Source organism: Budorcas taxicolor, chromosome 2 (genome assembly GCF_023091745.1).
Source record: "Budorcas taxicolor isolate Tak-1 chromosome 2, Takin1.1, whole genome shotgun sequence".
Lineage (NCBI taxonomy): Eukaryota > Metazoa > Chordata > Mammalia > Artiodactyla > Bovidae > Budorcas > Budorcas taxicolor.
In genome coordinates this window covers 69,351,783-69,377,245 of record NC_068911.1, presented here as the reverse complement: position 1 = coordinate 69,377,245, position 25,463 = coordinate 69,351,783, and positions in this window count along the sequence as shown.

Here is a 25,463-nt window from a genome sequence, read left to right as displayed (position 1 = left end):
AACATCAACAATAAGTTGATGTTATGGGGTGGGAGGTGGGAGGGGGGTTCATGTTTGGGAACTCATGTACACCCGTGGTGGATTCATGTCAATGTATGGCAAAACCAATACAGTACTGTAAAGTAAAATAAAGTAAAAATAAAAATTAAAAAAAACAACAACAACAATAAGTCAGGTTGATAGTATATATTCCTTATATGGGGCTTCCCAGGTGGCGCTAGTGGGAAAGAACTCGCTTGCCATTGCAGAAGTTTGATCCCTGGGTTGGGAAGATCCCCTGGGAAAGGGCATGGCAACCCACTCCAGTATTCTTGCCTGGAGAATGCCATGGGCAGAGGAAGGAGCCTGGCAGGTTACAGGCCATAATAGTGTCTCAAAGAGTCAGACGTGACTGAAGCGACTTAGCACACACACATTCTTCACATCATATGATGAGAACAGCACTTTGTCTCCAACCTAATCTGAGAAAAACATCAGCCCAATTGAGGAACACTGTACCAAATACCTGACCATATTCCCCCAAGCTGTCGAGGTCATCGAAAACAAGTTGAATCTGAGAAAATGCCAGAGCCACAAGGTGTCTGAAGAGACATGATGACTAAATGTAATGTATCTCTGATGGGATCCTATGACAAGGATATTAGGTAAAGTTTTTAAAAACCTGAATAAACAATGGAGGCAGATAGAAGAATATCTGTTAAGACACAAAGAATCCCAAGTATCTTAGTAGGATGAGAGAAAAATAATCCAATGTTTGAAATAAAACAGACTGGAAGATACTGGAAAGAGATGAATTGCTAACAAACAAGTTTCAATAATGGGGAGGCAGAGAAGGGAAGTACACAGAAAACAAGTTACCCATGTAAGGTGTCAAGCACATTCTCATCTTCTGATGAGTGAGAACAGGTGTGTTTGTAGTGGAAGGGCAGATTGTTAAGAGAGCCCTTTCCCAAAGCTCTCTTCTCTGTGAAGTAAGAGGCTTCAAGGTATGGGAGTTGAGAAAAGAAGGAACAGGAAAAAAAAAAAAAAAAGGAGAAAGGAAACTAACAACACTTGAGTAAAGGAATGTCAGCAACATAACTGGGCCATATGAAGTCTCAAGTCTCAACTCAAATTATGATTTATTGTCTGCCTCCTGAGTACTCACTCCCCAATTCCAAGAGCTCATAGACTTGGGATCTATGAGCTCACAGAGAAGCCACAGTGGACCTATTGAAGCCAGAGATGGACTGCACGCCAAGCCAGTCGGTACATTCCAAACTGGTGGGCATTGAGGCTGGCTCAGAGGTCAGCATCAGACTAAGTCTGGCCAACAGAGTGCATCTTTTAGGTCTAGTTCTAGAGCTTTCAGGACAAAGATGATTTCTCATACCTGATACACATAATAGAGGAAGCATGAAGCCCTTGAGCTCTTGAAAGCTGTATTAGTCAGCTCAGTTCAGTTCAGTTCGGTTGCTCAGTCATGTCCGACTCTTTGTGACCCCACACATCGCAGCACGCCAGGCCTCCCTGTCCATCACCAACTCCTGGAGTTCACTCAGACTCACGTCCATCGAGTCCGTGATGCCATCCAGCCATCTTATCCTCTGTCGTCCCCTTCTCCTCCTGCCCCCAACCCCTCCCAGCATCAGAGTCTTTTCCAATGAGTCAACTCTTCGCATGAGGTGGCCAAAGTACTGGAGTTTCAGCTTTAGCATCATTCCTTCCAAAGAAATCCCAGGGCTGATCTCCTTCAGAATGGACTGGTTGGATCTCCTTGCAGTCCAAGGGACTCTCAAGAGCCTTCTCCAACACCACAGTTCAAAAGCACCAATTCTTCGGCACTCAGCCTTCTTCACAGTCCAACTCTCACATCCATACATGACCACAGGAAAAACCATAGCCTTGACTAACGGACCTTAGTCGGCAAAGTAATATCTGTGCTTTTCAATATGCTGTCTACGTTGGTCATAAGTTTTCTTCCAAGGAGTAAGTGTCTTTTAATTTCATGGCTGCAGTCACCATCTGCACTGATTTTTGAGCCCCCAAAATAAAGTCTGACACTGTTTCCACTGTTTCCCCATCTATTTGCCATGAAGTGATGGGACCAGATGCCATGATCTTCATTTTCTGAATGTTGAGCTTTAAGCCAACTTTTCATTCTCCACTTTCACTTTCATCGAGAGGCTTTTTAGTTCCTCTTCACTTTCTGCCATAAGGGTGGTGTCATCTGCATATCTGAGGTGATTGATATTTCTCCCGGCAATCTTGATTCCAGCTTGTGCTTCTTCGAGTCCAGCGTTTCTCATGATGTACTCTGAGTACAAGTTAAATAAGCAGGGTGACAATATACAGCCTTGACGTACTCCTTTTCCTATTTGAAACCAGTCTGTTGTTCCATGTCCAGTTCTAACTGTTGCTTCCTGACCTGCATACAGATTTCTCAAGAGGCAGGTCAGGTGGTCTGGTATTCCATGACCAAATTCTTTCAGAATTTTCCAGTTTATTGTGATCCACAAAGTCAAAGGCTTTGGCATAGTCAAAATACCAGACTGATTGGCTTAAACAATAGAAATTCACAACAGTTCTAGAAGCCAGAAGTCCAAGATCAAGGTGGCATCAGGGTTGATTTCTGATGAGGTCCTGCGTCTTGCTGTTTTCTTGCTGTGTCCTTACACGGCCTTCCATCTTGCATGCTTGTGGAGAGATCTCAGATATCTCGACTCTTCTTACAAGGACAGGGTTCTACTGGATTAGGGCTCTACCCTTATGACCTCAACTTTTACTTCCTCTGTAAAGGCCCTATCTCCCAATAGAGTCACATGGCAGGTGTGGATCTTCAACATCTGAATTTGGGGGGAGGGGGCACAATTCAGTAGATAACAAAAGCTATCTTGAAGCTATGTGGCCTAACGATGATGGAATGGTACAAATTTAGGATGAAGCCAACTCTGAAAAAGGAAAAGTGGGAAAACTGAAAGAAGTTAGGTTCCACTGTTAGAGTAAGTTTCACTTGAAGCCAGTCCCACATCCGGCTTTTTCAGTTATTGAGCCAATATATTTCCTTAATTGTTTAGGCCAGTCTGAATTTTCTGTTATCTCCAACCAAAAGTAACCGAAATAATAGAGCAGTTGTATGATTTCCTCTACCACCAGGTGGTCTGAGGGAAAATATTCAGTTTTACCTATATTATGGCCTGTCTAAGCTGGTAGTACAGAAAGCAGTGGTGATTTAGGATGTGGAATTGAGGGAGACTATTACTGAGGACCATAAAGTAAGTCCAAAATGACTGGAAATTTAAAAATAAAGAGGAGAAAGGAAGAAGGACTAGGGGTAGGGGAAGGCTGATGGACTTGATGTGGCTGAAGTCTGGGTTGAACAGGAAACAAGGGAAGCAAAGACAGACAGAAGGTCCTGGTTAGTAATTAGGCCTTCTGAGTTTGTTACACCATCCCACCTAGTAACAAAAACAGTAACACTGTAACGAGGAGATGGAAGTCTTGCTTTGAATGAGAGACTCTCATAGTGTGGTAGAACCACAAAGTCATGAACACCTAGGGAAAAAAAAACATCAGCATGGACAAAAAGCTGAAATACAGACTTCCCAGCCACTACCTCATTTTAATATTTACCAGGTCATTAAAACAAATCTCCATCCTTTGCTCCTCAGGATCAATCCCCACTAGACACATCTAAGATGCTATGACAATTTTTTAAATTGTATATTATGATAACCCCAAAATAAAATCAATATGAGCAAATGTGTAAAAGCTACTTGATTTCAGGGCCTGTATGTACATTTATGATCTTGTTGCAACAAGCAACACAGATGGAAATGATGCATCTGAGTACACGGCACACTGTAAAAAGATTCTGCGGTATTTGGAATTGAGACAAGTGGTGAGGGAATTAAGAAGACACATAGCACACATGAGGGAATTAAGAAGACACATAGCACACACAGTACAGACAGGGTGAAGTCAAAACAGCCCATGTGGTGGTGGTCAGTACCTTGTTTATAATGAGAGCTGCAATTTAGTTCTGTAAACCATCAGCAGTCACATTAAAATGTTGCTAATTTGAATTTTATTGGCTTTGTGGTTGTATCTGCGCTTATTTTGACTTTATAGTTGAGCTCTGCACCAGGAACTTATATCCAGATTTATGCAAGACCTCAACTCAGGGAGAATATTTTTCCTTTAAATGGAGGTTTATATATTTTTCAACATTGAGTAATACAGTATTAAAAGATTCTGTTCCAGAAAATTCTTCTACCACTTCTCCTTAACAGCAGAAATGCTCCAAGTCGGGCAGACTCACCTCAATTCTCCTTTGAAAACAATTTCAGATGATGAGAAAAAGGGTTTGGATTAAGTTGAATCCAGGCTCTGCCACTTACTACCACATAACCTCTGACATGATACTTAAATTTTGTTAACCTCAATTTCCTCAATAACATGTGACTAATAAGTTTACTGCAAAATATGAGAAGGTTAATCAATTGGAAAAGTAAATGGCAACCCATTCCAGTATTCTTGCCTGGGAAATCCCATGGACAGAGGCGCCTGGCAGGCTACAATCCACGGGTGGGCAAAGAGTTGCACAGGGGTGGGGAAAGAGTTGCACACAACTTAGCAACTAAATAACAACATAGGTGGTGATGTATCCAGCATATATGTAGCACACTGCTGGGTGCATGGTGAGTGCTCAATAGTTGATATTACTGTTGCTACCATTAGTCTGGCTCTTCTTACAATCTCCATATAGCTTTATGAATATTACAGGATCAAGTCTTCCACTATGCTTATTATACAGCCCTAAAGTATCCCCAACCTCCCAAGAAAGTGAAAGACTAATTTGCCAGTGAAGTGGGGCAGTAGAGTAGACAGTGCTGAACTGAGAACAGAATAAGCCTCAGGTTTAAATCATGGTCCAGCCAATCCATTAATTACGATTTTGGGGAAAGTCACACACTTTGCCTAAGGCTCATTTGTAAGATGGAGGCAATTCCTAAGTCACAAAGTTTATACAAAGAACAGTAAAAACTACACTGTGTTTCACAAATGTAAAGTCAAATTACTATTCAGTGAATTCCAGAAACATTTCTAAAGGGCAACCGTTAAAGTTTGGAAAGGAAAGAAAAAAATAACACAATAACGAATTAGGAACACCATTCCCACTTCCTACTGTGAAGCAGTCAAGGTATTGAGGTGATCCATTAGGACAAAAAGACAAACTGAAAGTTAACAGTCAAGCCTTTTACTTACTGTAACAATCAATGCAAGCAAGAGGAAAAAGAGGCCCTAGCTTCCTTCCCAGTGTTCCATTCTCCTAGTAGAATGGCACTAGGGAAAGATCAAGTGGATGCAACATGATGGGGAAAACTGTCTCACTGTCCAGGACCCCTGAAAAACAGACTAATGCCTTTCTGTGGGCCCATGGACAGTGAAGGGGTGGGTTAGGAAGAGGGAACGGGCCAAGGTGTTTCCTCTGAGGCTCCCACTAAGGAGTCCTCTGAATGCAGGCATCTGGTCTAGGAATTGTCAAATGAAAAAAACTAAAACAATTCAGTAATGAGACTGATGTCTTTTTTCAAGGGAAAATCATACATGGTTTGGGGGGTACAGTGTCTCACAAGTGGTGGAGCACTCTTCCCAAGTTGTTCTGGGCAAGAGCTGGTTGTACATTAGAAGAGGCATTATGGAAATGGCATGATTGCCTAGGAGGTCAGGGATTTTGTTATAAGGCTAGCAGGTCCTGTTTTCTAGTGTACAACAAGCTAGCTAAAATTCAATTCAGTTCAGTTCAGTTCACTCAGCCGTGTCCGACTCTTTGCGACCCCACGGACTGCAGCACATCAGGCTTCCCTTTCCATCACCAACTCCTGGAGTTTGCTTAAACTCATGTCCTTTGAGTTGGTGATGCCATCCAACCATCTCATCCTCTGTCGTCCCCTTCTCCTCCTGCCTTCAATCTTGCCCAGCATCAGGGTCTTTTCCAATGAATCCGTTCTTTGAATCAGGTTGCTAAAGTATTCAGCTTCAACATCAGTCCTTCCAAAGAATATTCAGGACTGATTTCCTTTAGGATTGACTGGTTTGATTTCCGTGCTGTCCAAGGGACTCTCAAGAGTCTTCTCCAACACCACAATTCAAAAGCATCAGTTCTTTGGCACTCAGCTTTGTTTATAGTCCAACTCTCACATCCATACATGACCACTGGAAAAACCATAGCTTTGACTCGAGGGACCTCTGTCAGCAACCTAAAATTAGGTTGGAGGATTGTGACTGGAGTATGTTAGGTTTCCTTAACAGGTGTTTCCCATAAGCGTAGGCTGACTAAGGTTTAGAAACGTGACCTTAACTAGGCCACTGAAGTAACATCCATTTTGTGAGTCCCCATGTATGAATCAACTTTATCAGAATGCAGATGTACGTAAGACAATGGCCACACACAGGAGATGAGTCGGGGGACAGAAGGAAGGAGGTCTTGACTGAAATCCCTCCAGAAAATGGCAATGCACTGGTTGTGTACTGATTCTGGTGTGCACACTGGTATGTACCAATTCTTTCAATGAGGGCTTGCAGGAAAAGATTTATAATTGCTTACAGTCAGGTCTGAAAGATCACACATCCAATTCCAACCTACAGCCAGACTCCTCACCCACCCAAAGGAAAAAAGAATACAAGCATTCTTTACTTAACATATAATAAACTTATTCCAAGAAATTATATATAAACTAAAACATCAATGCAGGGACTTCCTGTATTGGCAGGTCAATGATTAAGATTCCATGCTATCAATGCAGGGGGTGTGGATTTGATCCCTGGGATCCCACTTGCCAGCAGGGTGCAGCCAAAAAAAAAAAAAAAAAAAATTTAAGAATGATTAAAACAAATAGGCCATGAATAATAATGCCACAGCAAGTTGCTTAAGAATAATTGAGAATGTTAATTATAGTCTTAACTTTCAAGGACCACAACATGTAGAGAAACCTCAGTAATCTTCAATATACAAAAGGTCTTATTTCTAAGACCATCTACAAGTCAGTTGTTATAAGCTCAGAATCACATTTTCTACAGGAGCATTTTAATTGATGATTAAGATACCAGGTTAGACTACACATGCTTTTGAAATCCATAATGTAGATGAAAAGAAATTTATTTTAAATGATCTCAGAAAACTGGCAAATTCCAAATTCCATTTTCCCAAACAGCTGAAACATTGCCAATCCATAATGCCTGGGGCAACTGAATCTTATTTAATACAGAAAAACTGATTAAATGATTCTTTTACAACAACAACAACAGCAGCAGCAGCAAACACATAAAACCTGTCAACCATCTCTTTGACACCTGATAACATAAGGCATATCTACAAAGTTATGTTGCTTAACTAAAACTTACAACTCTACATCAAAATAAAGGTTGTCCTTTCAAATAAATCATGTTAAGAGATTACTATTTATTCCAATAACAGTAAAATATCTTCAAAAACATTATTTTCAGATAACGTCCTCATAGCAAGTTAATTAATTCTTTTTCATATTTTCAGTGGTGGTAATTTTTTTTTAAAGAATATATATCCTCTGTTGTCTTTAGAGTAAATTGTTCTTGTTGTCATAAATGTATAGATTTCCAACATAACCAGCTTGGAAGGATCATATTCATTAGCATATAGTTTCTGGGATGTTCTGTTCCCTTAAACAGTCTTCAACAGTCATACCTCATAAATCACATAGTCCACACTATACTACCACAAATGATAGTATCCTTTCTGTTTATTCTGTTTTGAGAAGCCAAAACTATCTGGAAATATTGAGCTAGATTTAAGGGTTTTTTAAAACTGATAATCAAAACAAAATATACAGGGGGAAAGATCCTTCTTCCAATTATAACAAAAAAATATGAAATATCTAGGAATACATTTATCCAGAAATGTACAGGACTGATAAGAAGAAAGCTATACAACTCTAGAGAGGGGCATGGAAGATAATTAAAAGGAAGACACTGGGTTTTTCGAACTGAATACTCAATATTGTGAAAAATGTAAATTCTGGTCAAAATTAAAGTAATTCCAATCAAAGTTCCAAAAACGTTTGGGGAACCTGAACAAATAATTTAAAAGTTCACCTGGAAGAACAGACATATAGGAAGAATCAGGAAAATACTGGAGGGAAAATGAGTGTTGTTGACTGTAGTGGGGTAGGGTTAGAGAGGACGGGAGGAGTCCTTGTCCTTTCAGACATCACAAAACTCTACAAAGCAAAATGTCCTGGGCATGTCTATAGTGCCAGGATACACAGTCAAAGCACTGGAAGAGAACAGAAGGTCCAAAAACTAGTCAGAATTTGTTGTTCAGTTGCCAAGTCACGGCTGACTCTTTGAGACCCCACGGACTGCAGAACGCCAGGCTTCCCTCTCCTTATATGCAAGAATTCCATTTCTAATAAAGCTAGTATTTCAAATCAGTAGGTTAAGGTTGGATTATTTGAAAAAGTACATTAAGAAAAGGGGCTACCTGGGCTTCCCTGGTGAGTCAGATGGTAAAGAATCTGCTTGCAATTCAGGAGACTAAAGAATTGAACCAGGAAGATCCTTTGGAGAAGCAAATGGCTACCAACTTCAGTATCCCTGCCTGGGAAACCCCATGGACAGAGGAGACTGGTGGGCTACAGTCCATGGGATCACAAAAAGTCAGACACAACTGAGTGACTAACACACACACACCCACACATTTAGAAAAAATAAAGTTATATCCTTACTCCATCTAATACCAAAATCAATTCCAGATGAATTAAAGTTTTCAATGTAAAATAGACCTAGAAAAAATATATGTGAATACTTACTAAAAAGTGGGGTAGAAAAGACTCTTTTAAGCATGATACCAAAGCCAACATAAAGTGTAAAAGAAAAAAGACTAATCGATTGCTTGTAAGAATGACATACTATGCAAGACATTTGTGGATATAAATACAAAATGTTACAATGTGTTAATATGATTAATATGTAAGGAATGTTTAGAAAATAATTAAAAATGACCTCTGTAGAAAATGTGCTAATACCATTAATAAGCATTCACAAAAGAAATGCAAATGGCCACTAAAAATGTTAATTTTTGGCACTTAAAAATGTTCATCACTAATAAATATTAATACCTTCTGGAGATGCTTTTGACTGCATTTAACAGAAGACACTATTCAAACTGACTCAAATAATAAGAGAATATTCTCTCTCTTAACTGTAAGTCCAGAGGCTGGGCAAGTTATAGGTATGGCTTCAGTTCTATAATATCATCAAGGGCCCAGGTTCATGTCATTTCTCCATCTTGCTCTAAACAGCATCACCTTCATTCTAAGCTGGTTGGCTTTGTCAATTACAAAATCGTTGCAGTGGTTCCAGGCATCACACTGGCATGGCAATATCCACAGGAAGAAAAGGACCATCTCTTTCTTATATCTCTTTTTAGCAATGAAGAAACTTTTTCCCAAGCTCTTCGACAGACTTGCTCTCAGATTTCACTAGCCAGAACTGGATCACAGACTATTTCTAAACCAGTCTCTGGTAAGAGAAAGAGTTCTTATGACTAGTATCTTAAACCAGAGGTTCTCAGAATGTGGTCCTCAGATCCCTAGTGGCTCCCAAGACACTTTAAGGGGGTCTGCAAAACATGAGAAATATTTTCATAACACCATCAACATGTTATTTGCATTTTTTACTGTGGTGACATGTGCACTAACGGTGTATAGGCAATGGTAGATAAAACTGCTCGTACCTTGGTCAGAATCAAGGGAATAGCACCAAACTTCAGGGGAGGTCGTGCCTTCTTCACCAACCATACATTTGAAGAAAAAAACCCAAAAGGCCAATTTTACTTAAGCATATCCTTGATGAAGCAACAAAGACTGTTTCCGTGGAACACCATTTTTACTTTGGCATTTTCTGAGAAACAAAGTAAGCCTGTCAACAAAACAATGAACAGCATTTGTTGCCACTGATAAAATTCAAACTTTCAAGCAAAAATTAGAATTTTGTAAACCCTATGTCCACCACTGTGAGCTTAAGAGCTTACTGACACTTAAACACTGTTCTTATGAGAATAAAGTATTTTTGATATTGTATAATGAAACCTGTCAACATTTGGAAGACCTGCACAACTCACTGAACCAGTATTTTCCAGATGGCCAACACATGATGTCACAAAAGCATGCACGGGTAAAGGATCCAAAGTGCAAGGCAGACCATGGATTTTAATGTAACAGAGTATTAAAAAAATACATGGGTATGATTTCAAATATTATACTGCAATTAACATTTAAGAAACTACCACTTACTGGGATCAGTATAGGATCAAGGGAGACTCTTCACACTTATCTGAATAGACTATTCAAGCACTCCTTTCTTAACTAGAAAATTACAGATCTGTGTGAGATCGTATTTTCTTCATATACATCAACCAGAACAACATATCATAACAGACTTAATGCAAAAGCAAATATAAGAATCTAATCATCTTCCTTTAAGCCATATGTTAATATTTGCAAAAAATATAAAACCACGATACTCTTCTAATTTTTTTCTTTTGAAAAATATAGGCATTTTTAATAAAAAGGGTATTCATGCTAATATGTAACAGGCTTATTATGGCTATTTAAAAATGACTTAAATATTTACATTTTTCTTAGGTTTAATTTCTAATACAGTAAATAATGATAACCATGAGCCACATAAACAAAAGCTCTTGGAGGTCCTCTAAAATTTTTCAGAGTGTCAAGGGGTTCTGTGACCAAAAAACTTGAGAACTACTGCCTTAGATTAACTTTCTGGGGGTGATGTGGAGAGTGGAAATTCCACCAATTTTTAAAAAATGATACAATGGGTTATTCACTATCATTCTGGAAAAGGTGAAATGCTGTGAACAGTAGTGTGCAATAAAAAGCATCCTCAAACATTGTCAGGGAGACTGTACCAAGAGACCTTTCCTGAGGGACCTGCGGCAACACGTGAACATTTTTAAATAAGAAATCTGATAGACACTCTATTTCTAGAAATATATCTTAAGAATATAATCAGAAGAATATATTAAGGATTTATCACAGCATTATCCTGCAAAGTTGCAAACAATCCAAATACTCATCTTTAGAGGGGTGACTATGTAGTTACTTAAAATGTTGGTAAAAACCTAAATTTGTTGATATAGAAAGATACATGACTTATTAGGTAGGGCTAAAAAGGTACAAAAGAGTACCTATGGTATAATCTCTTTAAAAATTTTATATACATGTTAATCAATGTATACAGACACACACACATATATATGTATACACCCCCCCCCCAATATATACACATATGTATGCACAGAAAAAGTCTGGAAGAGTTTACAGGAGTTCCCTCTGATTGAAAGGCTCGAGGATATCCTTACATTTTCCTAATGTCTCTAAATATTCTTTTCAAGAAAACTCAAAGTACTTTTATAATCAGAATAAAAAAATATTTTTAAAACCATTAAGTATATACATGGGCTTCCCTCAAAGCTCAGTTGGTAAAGAATCTGCCTGCAATGCAGGAGACCTCAGTTAGTTTCCTGGTTTGGGACAATCCCCTGGAGAAGGAATAGGCTACCCACTACATTATTCTTGGGCTCAGCTGATAAAGAATCCGCCTGCAATGCAGGAGACCTGGGTTCGATCCCTGGGTTGGGAAGATCCCCAGAAGGGAAAGGCTACCCACTCCATTATTCTGGCTTGGAGAATTCCACGGACTACACAGTCCATGGGGTTGCAAAAAGTCATACACAACTGAGCAACTTTCACTTCCACTTTCAAGTATATACATTCTATGTACTATCCACACCTGGGAAGGAAGAGAAAAGATGATACGGGCAGTGAAGTAACACTAAAAAGTTAACAAATTTTCTGATGGCCACCCATTTCCATGGAGGAAAAAAAGATGCCGCGGAGTCTGTAAGAGTTCGGCTGGAGGGACCCTGACAGGCTGCTATAGCTGACTGGATGCAGGACCCAAATACCTTAGGGTCAAAGAAGTCCAGGGAAAGGTTACTTTTTAAAAACCCTAACTTGTTAGACCAGGTAAGACAGATAATTACAGATGCTGAGAAGGTGAGGCAAAGAACCTGGAAAGAGAAAGAAGTTTTGAAATGACAAACAGTAGCAGGAGGAGGCGCAGAAGGCAATGGCACCCCACTCCAGTACTCTTGCCTGGAAAATCCCATGGGCGGAGGAACATGGTGGGCTGCAGTCCATGGGGTTGCGAAGAGTTGGACACGACTGAGTAACTTGGCTTTCACTTTCATGCATTGGAGAAGGAAATGACAATGCACTCCAGTGTTCTTGCCTGGAGAATCCCAGGGACGGGGGAGCCTGGTGGGCTGCCGTCTATGAGGTCGCACAGAGTCAAACACAACTGGAGTGACTTAGCAGCAGCAGCAGCAGGAAGAGGTGCCAATCAGACAAATAACCCACCTTAGAATGTCAAATTCCAATTATCCAGAAACTTCCTATTCACCAACTAGGGCAGGTACTTCCTACATTGCTGTGTGACATTATGGCTGCTGTCTCTTTCCATTCGGTAACTGTGTTTCTGATGTGCTAGAACCTTTTCATTTATAGTGCTTGTTAATCATCACACAGATGGCTCCAGTCAGGTCTGCCCAGCCTACCTTCTGGGAAAGCTCGTGCACCCTCTGCTGGTCAGCTCCACATCAGGACGAGAAGATCTCTATCTGTAGGAGACAACTTCCTAAATCACAGGGACGCACTTTTGTGTTCTCAATATAGCCAATTTCAGTGAAGAGTTTGGAAATCATTTCCTCAGACTGCGACCTTAAAGAGACAACTCCAGATTAAAATAATGCCTTCCTTTATTAGATCAAAGAAAAACGTCATAAAAACTAAAGTCCTGTGAGAAAATATACCATCTAAAGCATTTTAAAATCAAATGATTTCAGTTTATTACATAATAAGTAAGTAAAGGTATATAGATGACCGCCAACACTTAATATGACTATCAAGTTCCATTAGAGTTGAACTCTGGTTGAAAACCTGAGATTATTATAACAAATAATACTTGTACAGGTTTTACAACTTACAGAAGCTCTCACATTCATTTTCACACCTAAACCTTACAACAGTTCTATAAGCTAGGGAGGAAGGCAGGACGCATTCCTGCCATCACTGTTTTACAGATGGGACCAGAGGCTCAAAGGGATTAATGAGTTGCCTTGATTACACAGCTACAAGAACCCACACTCCAAGTTGGTCTCCTGATTCCAAATTCTACGTTCTACTCAAAACTCTATTCTACCTGAACCGCTGATCTACAAGGGGTTTTCTAAAGAGTTGGTATGTATTCTAGGCAGAGAAGTAAAAGGCCTAAAAACATGTTTCTATAACACATTCATTCCATTTTTTTTCAAATATTACCAAAATTTTAGGTGCCAAAGCCTAAATCTAAGGGGTTTCTGCTGTGGGCAGTGCTTTGTAAAGAACACCAGTTTAACAAGGGAAATGAATATTTTAATAAGGAATCTTACCATCTTGATGATTTCCCCCTTACAAACAAAACTATGAATACTGTTTTGTCAGAATGCTAAGCTAAAACTCAGTATGCTGATGGATAGTCAGCGAAATTCAGCTATAATCAGAAATCCCCCAAACTGAAAAGTAAAGAAGTAATGATATTAATCAATACACTCAAACAATTATATAGTGCTGAATGTGTATGGCATTACTCTAAGTGCTTTACATACATTAACTCATTTAGTCCTCTGAAGAATCTAACATATAAGAATTGAGGCACATAGAGATTAGGTAATTCTAGTTAATTAGGGTAACCAGGTTCACATAGTTAATGAGTAGTGAGACTGAGATCTGAACCCAGGCAGACTGGTTCCTGAGCTCATCTTCTTAACCACTAAAGCAATGCTGCCTCTATTCAGTGGTATCTACCACAGTCCTGTTGCATTTTTAAAGTAAACTTTCAATTTTAGAACGGTTCTCAATTTATAGAAAAGTTGTAGACAGTACAAAGAATTCCCATATAGCTGACATGCGGCTGCTAAGTCACGTCAGTCGTGTCTGATTCTGTGCGACCCCATAGACGGCAGCTCACCAGGCTTCCCCGTCCCTGGGATTCTCCAGGCAAGAACACTGGAGTGGGTTGCCATTTCCTTCTCTAATGCATGAAAGTGAAAAGTGAAAGTGAAGTCGCTCAGTTGTGTCTGACTCTTAGCAACCCCATGGACTGCAGCCCACCAGGCTCCTCCGTCCATGGATTTTCCAGGCAAGAGTACTGGAGTGGGGCGCCATCGCCTTCTCCGAGTTTCCCCTATTATTAAAATCTTACATTAGTATAATGTATTTGTTACCATTAACAAGTCAATATTAACACATAATTATGAACTTAAGTTCATAGCGTATTCAGCTTTCCTTCATTCCACCCTAACATCCTCTCTCTCTCCCAGGTCACCATCCACAACCCCACATGACACTTTGTTATCAGGCCTCCCTAGGCTCCTCTTTGGCTCTAAAAGTTTCTCACACTTTCTTTGTTTTTGAAAACCTTGACAGTTTTGAGAAGTATTGATCAGTTATCTTTAGAATGCCTCCCAGTTATCTTTAGAAAAACAGCATCAGATGTTTTTCTTCATGATTACACTGAAGTTATGGGCTTTAGGGAGGAAAAAGTGTCATTCTAATCACATCATATCAAGGGTACATGATAGGAACATGACTTACCACTGCTGATGTTAACCTTGATAAAGTGGTGAGTTAGTGACTGACAGGTTTCTACTGTAAAGTTACTTCCCCCACTTTCCATACCATACTCTGAGGAAGTTACTATGCACAGCCAACCTTTAAGGAGGAGAGAGTTATGCCCCACCTTCTTAAGGGTGGAGTGTCTACATAAGTTATTTGGAAATTTTTTGCACAGAATTGTATCTTCTTCCCCATTTATTTAACTCAACCACTTGTTTATATCAGTATGGACTCACAGATATTTACTTTAAACTTTGGGTCATAACCTAATACTACTTAATTTTATTGTTCAAACTTTCCTGCTGTGGCCATTAAAAACCTCTTTGAGTTGCCTCCTATATCCTTTTGACACATTCTCATCAGTGTGTTTGAGTACTTCCTTACTTTCTGGCACCACAAGATGTTGCAGACTCCTGTATACTCCTTGACCCCGTCCTAGAATCAGCCATTTCTCTACAGAGTGTTTGTTCCTTTTATTGGAGAATGGTCTGGGCACTGGGTGTGCTCTTTGCTCTTAGGTTGTCCTCACTTCTAGGCCCTCTCAACTGACAAAGCAAGGAAATATACGAGTGTATACTACACCATGCATATACAAATATCTTTATCTACAAATGTTTCCATATATGTCCATCTGTATCTACAGTTGAGCTAAACTAGAGTTTATACTTATGTCTCCAACTCTAATCCATTACTACCTGATCATACTAGCCTTCCACTCTTGGTTGTCTACAATCGCCCACACCAACAGTAAGAAATCTGGCTGCCATTATCCACCAGACAGTTATTAACTGTTCAATTCCAGTACACATGTGAAGTAGTTCCAGAACCATTAACCCGTATCGGTAGGAAACTTTTACCGACTAGAGGACAGGACTTACGTATCGTTCCTACTGCTTTTAGTCTCACAGTCTCAAAGTTACTTAGGTCAGCACCTTTCCCTGACCCCTTTCAGTGAGGTCACTGCATACTTTTGTAATACAGTTAGATTCTTTTGTCTCAGTCTGCATTATATCCTGGAACCCCCTCTTCCTCTTGTTTTTAAAATTTTGCATACATTAAATTTTACTCTGTGCTGTAAAACTATGTTGTTGTTGCTGTTTAATTGCTAAGTCATGTCCGACTCTTCTGTGATCCTATGGACTGTAGCCTGCCAGGCTCCTCTGTCTGTGGAATTCTCCAGGCAAGAACACTGGAGTGGGTAGCCATTTCCCTCCCTAAGAGATCTTTCCAACCCAGGGATCGAACCTGCATCTCCTGCAGTGGCAAGCGTATTCTTTACTGCTGAGCTACCAGGGAAGCCCACTGTTAAGCTATATGGAAAGTGAAAGTGAACATGAAGTCGCTCAGTCGTGTCCGACTCTTTGCGACCCCGTGGACTGTAGCCCACCAGGCTCCTCCATCCATGGGATTCTCCAGGCAAGAATACTGGAGTGGGTTGCCATTTCCTTCTCCAGGGGATCTTCCCGACCCAGGGATCGAACTCACGTCTCCTGCATTGCAGGAAGACGCTTTAACCTCTGAGCCACCAGGGAAGCCCTCTGTTAAGCTATATGAGTTTTACTAAATGCATAGTGTGGGACTTCCCTGGCAGTCCACTACTTAAGACTCCACACTCCCACTGCAGGGGGCACAGGTTCAACTCCTAGTCGAGGAACTAAGATCCTGCCAGCCATGTGCGGCACAACTGGAAAAAAAGAAACACATAGTGTTATGTACCCACCAATACAGTACCATACGAAATCTCCACCCTAAAAAAATCCTCTGTGCTACTTAATCAACACTCTCTCCTCCCTAAACTCTCTACAACAATGTGTTCATGTTTATAAATTTATGCGATTCTCACTTCAATCCTGTTTCCACTTAGCAGATGATTGAAGGAAATTCAGAGAGAGTAAGTGGCTTGGTCAAGATTTCAGCAACTGCTGCTGGTGGTTCTGCAACTCATGCCTTCTGACCCTTCTGTGAAGCTTTCTACCATACAATTCTACTTCCTTGCTTTCAGCAAGGAGGGGCATGGCTGTGCACAGAGACAAGAAGAGAAGACTGAAACGGTGGTAGGTGATCACATTTCACATTAATGGAAGCTTTTTACACTAAAAATATGAGGAAGCAGAATTCTAGTTCTGGTAATTTGGTGAACCTTTCTGCTATAAAATATTCCTAAAAGGCTGGACGAGTACATTAAATACACCAGTAAACCAGCTAGAGAGAAAGAGAAACCCTCAGAGCCAGCAAAGGTCCAAGGAGCCGAGCAAGTAATGAAGCCAGTAGTTGCCCAACTCCCACAGTTTTTAAAAAACAAAATACATCACAAACACTTATCTAAACCCAAGTTCGGTTTGACATTAAAAAATATATTCATGTAATTACCACATTATTAGAATACAGGAAAAAACCATATCATCAACCTCAGCAATTACAGAGAAAGTTTTTGACAAAATTCAATTCCCGTTCATATTTAAAAATAAAATGAACAAGACTTTTAGCAAATATGGAATGGATGAGAATTTCATTAACCTAACAAAAGGCACCGATCGAAACCCTATGATGTCATCCTTAATGGTGAAATATTAGAAGTATTCCATTTATAAACATGAATAAGACAAGGAGGTCCACTATCACTGGTTCTATTCAACACTGCACTGTAGGTCCTAGCCAACACAGCAAAAAAAAAGAAAAAATAGAGGAAAGCAGGTAAAAGAATTGAGAAAGAAGTAACAAAACTGTTACAGTTTCCAGAGGACATGATTGGCTATGTAGAAAAATCCCCCAAACCTTACAAATGACAATTATTGCTATTAAAGATAAACACTGGCAAGCAAGATCAATATAGAAGAACAATGTTGCTAAATATAAGACAACTGCATGTTTATATACTATCAAAAATTTAGTTAGAAAACCTAAACTTAAAAATATACCATTTACAACACTGACCAAAAATACACTGTACTTACAAAACTGCAAATTATGTATGCAATCCAGTAAAAAAATATTATAAAATTTCATTAGTGAAAGTCACTCAGTCGTGTCTCTTTGTGACCCCATGGACTATACAGTCCAAGGAATTCTCCAGGCCAGAATACTGGAGTAGGTAGCCTTTCCCTTCTCCAGGGGATCTTCCCAACCCAGGGATGGAACCCAGGTCTCCCACATTGCAGGCAGATTCTTTACCAGCTGAGCCACAAGGGAAGCCCAAGAACATTGGAGTGGGTAGCCTCTCCCTTCTCCAGGGGATCATCCTGACCCAGGAATCAAACAGGGGTATCCTGCACTGCAAGCAGATTCTTTACCAATTGAGCTAAGACACTAAAAAAGATCCAGATAAATGGAGAGATATATACTGTTTTCAGAGATAGGATAATTTGATAATATGGTAAAGATGTCAGTTCTCAAAATGACAGGTAGATTTAATGTCATCCCAACCAAAATTTCAATAAGGTTTCTGTAGAACTTAAATGGATTTAAAAATGTATATGAAAGGGCAAGTGCAAATGGCAAAAAAAAAAAAAAGTAACACCCTCTTAAAGAAAAGCAATAGAGGTCTTGCTCTACTAGCTCAAAAGCCTTATTATAAAAGTGGTCAGGTATTCATTAACCTGGGAATAGAAAAACAGACCAGAAAACCGAGCCTAAAATGGACTATGAGTGTAAACTTGATAAACAGAGTTAACACCACAGATTTGTAGAGAAATGAAGGGGTCCCCCTTCAATAAATGATACTGACAAGTAGCTATTGGTGTTATTAAAAAAAAAAAAAAGGACAATAAATGGGTGTTAGTTAAGGTGCTTAGTTTGGGGTAATTTGCTACGTAGCAATAGAAAATGAACACCTTTTTAAATGTGTGTACCAAAAGACAGGTTTAAGGTCTATAGCAGCACTTATCTAGGAATAAAAAGCCCAAAAGAAACAAAAGCCCAGCCACTAGAAAATGGATAAACCGTAGAAAAGTCACACAATGAACTACTATATATTGGTAAAAATAAATGAAATTAACCCACAGGTACTTTGTCAAGTATAATGTTGAAGAGAAAAAAAGACAACCTGTATAAGAGTACATATATGCACTATGATTCAATTTACATGATGCTCAAAAACATTCAAACCTTAATGTTTTAATTATATTAAGAGAAAAGAGGGATCCAAGAAACAGGATTGGCACATAGATGTCAAAATTTTAGGTTATGTTCTGTTTTATTAAGGTTAATGATAGCTCTCTGGGTATTCATTATTTATATGTTATGCCATGTTAGCTATACATATTCTTTTTAATAAGTAAAATACTTTTTAAAATAAATAGCTAGCAAACTTTACTACCAATCCTTTAAACCTAAATCTTTCTGGATTCTGCATATGAATGAATGTACTACATATTTGTACTACAATGTAGTACATCATTAAATGGACACCTAATGATACCGCTGCTGCTGCTACTGCTAAGTCGCTGCAGTCGTGTCTGACTCTGTACGACCCCAGGCTCTGCCGTCCCTGGGATTCTCCAGGCAAGAACACTGGAGTGGGTTGCCATTTTCTTCTCCAATGCATGAAAGTGAAAAGTCAAAGTGAAGTCGCTCAGTCGTGTCTGACTCTTTGCAACCCCATGGATTGCAGCCTACCAGGCTCCTCTGTCCATGGGATTTTCCAGGCAAGAGTACTAGAGTGGGGTGCCATTGCCTTCTCCATTAATGATACTACATGTCATTAAAATATACAGAGAAAAATAAAAGAACAAAATTTACCATTAAAAGCCTCAATTAATTTCAAAATAAATTTCCAAAAATGACTCACTGTCACCCAGACTACACAATTAACCTGCGAACTGGTCTGCTTCACTCTTGCCCTGATGCTGTATGCAACTATCTCTTAAAGGGAACGTCACATCTCACTCTATAGAGATTTTTTTCCATCACATTGCCATGGACCAACAAGCTCCGACCCCTGCCTATTTCTGGCCTGATTTTATTCCTCTCTTCCCATATGCCCCAGCCATAGAACAGATCCTAACATTCTCCAGCATTAATGCCTATAATGCAAATGTGTTAATTTAATAAAATCTTTGTTTCCTTCACAAGCTGGAATCAAGATTGCTGGGAGAAATATCAATAACCTCAGATATGCAGATGACACCACCCTTATGGCAGAAAGTGAAGAGGAGCTAAAAAGCCTCTTGATGAAAGTGAAAGAGGAGAGTGAAAAAGTGGGCTTAAAGCTCAACACTCAGAAAACGAAGATCATGGCATCTGGTCCCATCACTTCATGGGAAATAGATGGGGAAATAGTGGAAACAGCATCAGACTTTATTTTTTGGGCTCCCAAATCACTGCAGATGGTGATTGCAGCCATGAAATTAAAAGATGCTTACTCCTTGGAAGAAAAGTGATGACCAACCTAGATAGTATATTCAAAAGCAGAGACATTACTTTGCCAACTAAGGTCCGTCTAGTCAAGGCTATGGTTTTCCCTGTGGTCATGTATGGATGTGAGAGTTGGACTGTGAAGAAGGCTGAGCGCCGAAGAATTGATACTTTTGAACTGTGGTGTTGGAGAAGGCTCTTGAGAGTCCCTTGGACTGCAAGGAGATCCAACGAGTCCATTCTGAAGGAGATCAGCCCTGGGATTTCTTTGGAAGGAATGATGCTAAAGCTGAAACTCCAGTACTTTGGCCACCTCATGCGAAGAGTTGACTCATTGGAAAAGACTCTGATGCTGGGAGGGATTGGGGGTAGGAGGAGAAGGGGACGACCGAGGATGAGATGGCTGGATGGCATCACGGACTCGATGGACGTGAGTCTGGGTGAACTCCGGGAGATAGTGATGAACAGGGAGGCCTGGTGTGCTGCGATTCATGGGGTTGCAAAGAGTCAGACACGACTGAGTGACTGAATTGAACTGAACTGAATTTGTTTCCTTCATTGACAGCACATCAAGTATTTACCTGCTTTCCATTTTTTCTTGGGAGTTTGGGATGTTTATTTGTGGTTCTGCTTACTGAAGCTGAAACTCCAATACTCTGGCCACTTGATGTGAAGAACTGACTAACTGGAAAAGACCCTGATGCTGGGAAATACTAAAGGCAGGAGGAGAAGGGGACAACAGAGAATGAGATGGTTGGATGGCATCACCAACTCAATGGACATGAGTTTGAGCAAGCTCTGGGAGTTGGTGATGGACAGGGAAGCCTGGAGTGCTGCAGTCCGTGGGGTCCCAAAGAGTTGGACATGACTGAGTGACTGAACTGAACTTGACTTTTTATTTACTGTCTTTAATATTTTTTATTTAATACCTTTAACATTCAAGTCATCAGAAGTCCTATCCATTCTACTTTTAATATAAATATACCCTGAATCGGTTCCCTTCTTTCCCTCTCCCCCTGCCACTCTAGCTCATTTACCATCGCTCATCTGGGCCAGTGCCACAGCCACCATCTCGTTTCCATTCTCATGCCCCTGCGGTCTATTCTCTACACTATAGTCACAATGATCTTATCAAAACAAATCAGATCATGTTACTTTCCTTCTCCAGAGTGTCCTATGGCTTCCCTTCACCACAGAATAAAATCCAAAATTCCTTACTCCCGACAAGGCACACTAGCCTTCTGATAGTTTTATTTTTATTTTTTTTATTTTTTTTTATCAAAAATATTTTATTTACAAAAAAATTCAATTATACTATACATCCTATACTGGAAATACATTGAATAATTGCTAAAATAAATACAGGCAATTAATTCAATCTTTCATAAGAATGAGAGAATCTGAATGTTATCAAGCTTAACTTAGAACATAAATAATTAAAAAGGCAAACTCAAGTTTTAGTCTCATTTAATGGCATGGTCTGTTGATAGTTTTAGAATAATCCAACATTGTTATTGCCCTGGGGACCCTGCACTGGAACATCCCTCTGCCTGAACTACTCTAACTTTAGTTCTGTGCAGACTGGCTCATCCTCATTCAAGGCTCAGTTCAAAACTCCACTTTTCACAAAGGCCTTTCCTGACCATTCTGGGTGCAGCAGGGCTCCCACACACTATCAAGCACATCCCCCTGTTTTATCTTCTTCACAGTACTTTATCACTACCTGAAAATATTTTAAAAATCTGTTTACTGTCTATCTCCTTGGACATGTGAGGATCTTGTTCCCTGATCAGTTAAACCCTATGCCAAAATAGTTCCCAGCACATTGTAGATGAAAATAATTACATGTTGAATGAATGACCTCTTGTGGCCTTGGTTCAAATTTTTTTGTCTCTGAGCAAATGTTTAGGTTTAATAATCAGAGTGCTTTATATATTTATTGTTGTCCCTCTTTAAACAAAATATATGAACAAAAAGCATTTTATTAACTTCTGAACTCTAATCTCTTCTTCATCTTGAAAGTATCATGGCAAGGATGGTTAAGTATTCTCAAGGCATCATATAGACACAGAATGAAAAAAAAAGAATTAATGTTTGTTCTATGCCCCAAATTAAGAGAAGTCATTTCCAAATCCTAAGCTAGGGGTTTATGCCATTTTACTTTCAACAAGAAAATATCTACTTTATAGGGAGAACTGTTAGGGATAAAAGTTTTTTTAGAAGTTATTTCTTCTTATTGGCTGGGTTTCCCTGTGGGCTCAGTGTAAAGAATCCTTCTGCAACTCAGGAGACACAAGTTCGATCCCTGGGTCAGGAAGATCCCTTGAAGAAGGAAATGGCAATCCACTCCAGTATTCTTGCCTGGGAAATCCCATAGACAGAAGAGCCTGGTGGGCTAGTCCATGGGGTTGCAAAAGAGGCAGACACAATTCAGCGAATAAAACAACATTTCTTCTTATTAATATTGTGGTTTCCTACATTTAAAGAATAAAGACTAAATATAGTTCTATGTTAAAAGTATTTAGTTAATGATAATAGAATCTATACATACATTGTTTTTAGAAGAGCCCATTCATTCAACATGGGCTTCCCTGGTAGCTCAGACAGTAAAGAAACTGCCTGCAATGTAGAAGATCTGGGTTCGATCCCTGGGTTGGGAAGGTCCCCTGGAAAAGGAAATGGCAACCCACTCCAGTATTCTTGCCTGGGAAATCCCATGGACAGAGCCTAATGGACTACAGTCCATGGGACATGACTGAGTGACTAACATTCATTCAACATACATATGCATCCATAGCACAGTGCCTAAAATGTGGTTAATGCATATGGATGCTGAATGAATGAATGGACCTCTCTAAACAAACGCTGCAAAGACAGATAAACAATTCTAATATAGTGCCACAGCCAGTGAATGCAGAGTACATGAGAGAAGAGGCAAGGTTATCACGAAGATGGAAGGGTCAGGAAAGTGTCTGAGAGGAGCTGAGATACCTGACATGAGTCTTGAGATAAATGGATAAGAGGAGAGGAAGGGAGCTCCAGCTAAAGAAAACTTTTAATGTAAAGGGACCCTGGTTTGAGCAAGGAGGAAACATGTCAGAACCACAGGAGCAAATGTGAAGGATGGGCAAAGATGAGGCTGAAAATGTGGGCAAGATGCAGATAACAAGTGCCCTGTATACTACACTGAGACTTACAGACTTTGTCCTATAAAGCACCTATACAGACCTTGAGGGATTGGTACATGTAGTCTCAAGATGATGAGACTTCCCTAGGGATACTTTTTATTTTCAATTTGATAAAAATCTAAACAAAATTTTTTTGGACAAAAGGATACTCTGGATCATCCCTTTGATTGATTACTGTCACAATCAAATTTGATTGATTTCAAATCACGTTTGCGTTTAGAACTGCACTGGCTAACAAATGGGACTATTTGTCATTGGCACAGGTTAATGAGAGACATTTTATGTAATGGAGAGTATTTTATGTAAACAGTGTGTCAAGTGAAGATCAAATGAAATCTTAACACAAGGAACAAAGGAAGGTTTTTACAGTGGTTCAAATAAAGAAAAGAGGTGAAGTCACTGGGTAAAGCAATGGCATCCCAGTCCAGTACTCTTGCCTAAAAAATCCCATGGAAGGAGGAGCCTGGTAGGCTGCAGTCCACGGGGTCGCGAAGTCGGACACGACTGAGTGACTTCACTTTGACTTTTCACTTTCATGCATTGGAGAAGGAAATGGCAACCCACTCCAGTATTCTTGCCTAGAGAACCCCAGGCACGGGGGAGCCTGGTGGGCTGCCGTCTATGGGGTCGCACAGAGTCGGACACGACTGAAGCGACTTAGTAGCAGCAGCAAAGGCAGTGAGGACAGGTCTTTCTGTAAGGAATTCATGCCCCCAAGAACAGTGAAGCATGACAGGTCCGGCAGTCTCACTGGTATCAGTGAATAAGTATTCATCAGAATTTGTTTCATAGTTTTGCTTCATTTAATTTACAACTGTTGGAGCATTATAGTTGTTCAAAAGATACAACATAAGGAGTTTATATACAGTTTTATATTTGCATATATCTAATGTACTGAACATATTTTAAGTTCACCATAGAAAATCCTAGGTATCTACTTAGGTTTGAGAAATTCTGATCTGGGTGACTGGAAGCCACTGAAAGATTTAATAGGGAAATGACAGATTTCTGCTTTAGAAAAATCACTGGCAGCAGTGTGGAAGGTTGGAATTGGAAGTATTTAAGTAAGGCAGAGAGGAGGCTACTTAACATAATAATGTGAAAAAATGGTGAGGCCCTAAATTACTTGGGGTGGGGGGGATATGAAGAGTAGATGGATAACAGAATCAAAAGTACTTGGTTGAAGGTGATGGAAAAGAGGGCAGCTAGGACGACTGTCCCTTGGGTGACTTGTTTGTGAGACCACTGAAAGACAAGCAAATGGGGGTGAAGGGAAAGGAGAAAAAAAAAAGATGAATTCAATTCAGCAATGATTTGAATTTCATTTCAGCCAAAGAAAATCCAGTTATCTTTTCTGGGTCTGTTTTCTCAGTGACAGCTGCATTCATGAATTACCAAATTAACTATTATAGCGCTCTCTAAAAATATACAAAGCACTCCACAGTATGCTGTAAATAAGTCATGAAAAATCAGCAAAAACCCAGGCCCCAAATGAAATTAAGCAGGGTGGAAATTTAGCAGGGTTAAAAAGTTTCATCCTAAACGCTTAAAAACAGCGCACTCACAGAGTACTGTACTTTTTGCCCTGTCAGTCCGATGCAATCACACCCTAGCCCATGTCTGAACAAGAGGCCACGTGGGAGACGCAAAGGCACCACGCTCAAGGGACTTACAGGCAAAGCAATGGGTCTCCTCTGGGACATGCTTACTGAAAACTCAGTGTGGTGGGAATGGCATATCCTCAGTGACACAGCCCCTGAGGATATGACAGGAAACTTGACCCGACCGGGAGGGCCACTCACAAAGTTATCTTAGAGGAATCAACGTGGAACATCTTAGGCAGTCTAACGACAATGTAAATATTTCATATTTCATTCCTCAATAAAGAGGAGGGGGGAAAGGCGAGAGGAAGGAAAATGCAGCAATGATCGCAAAACCAGCCTGAGTCTCCACCGGCCACGGAGGGGCGGGCCTCTAGAAAAGAGTAATTCAACTCTACTTTGGTAGTAATGCCAGCATTTTCACCACTAACTCATAATTACAAAGCATAGTGTTCAAGGACCCAAAATGTTTAACCATCCACAACATCCAACGTTATGACTGAGGGGAAAGCCGAGGGCGTACCTTTCTTTTTCACAGGACGCTGCCTTGTGGGGAGGGGAGGGGC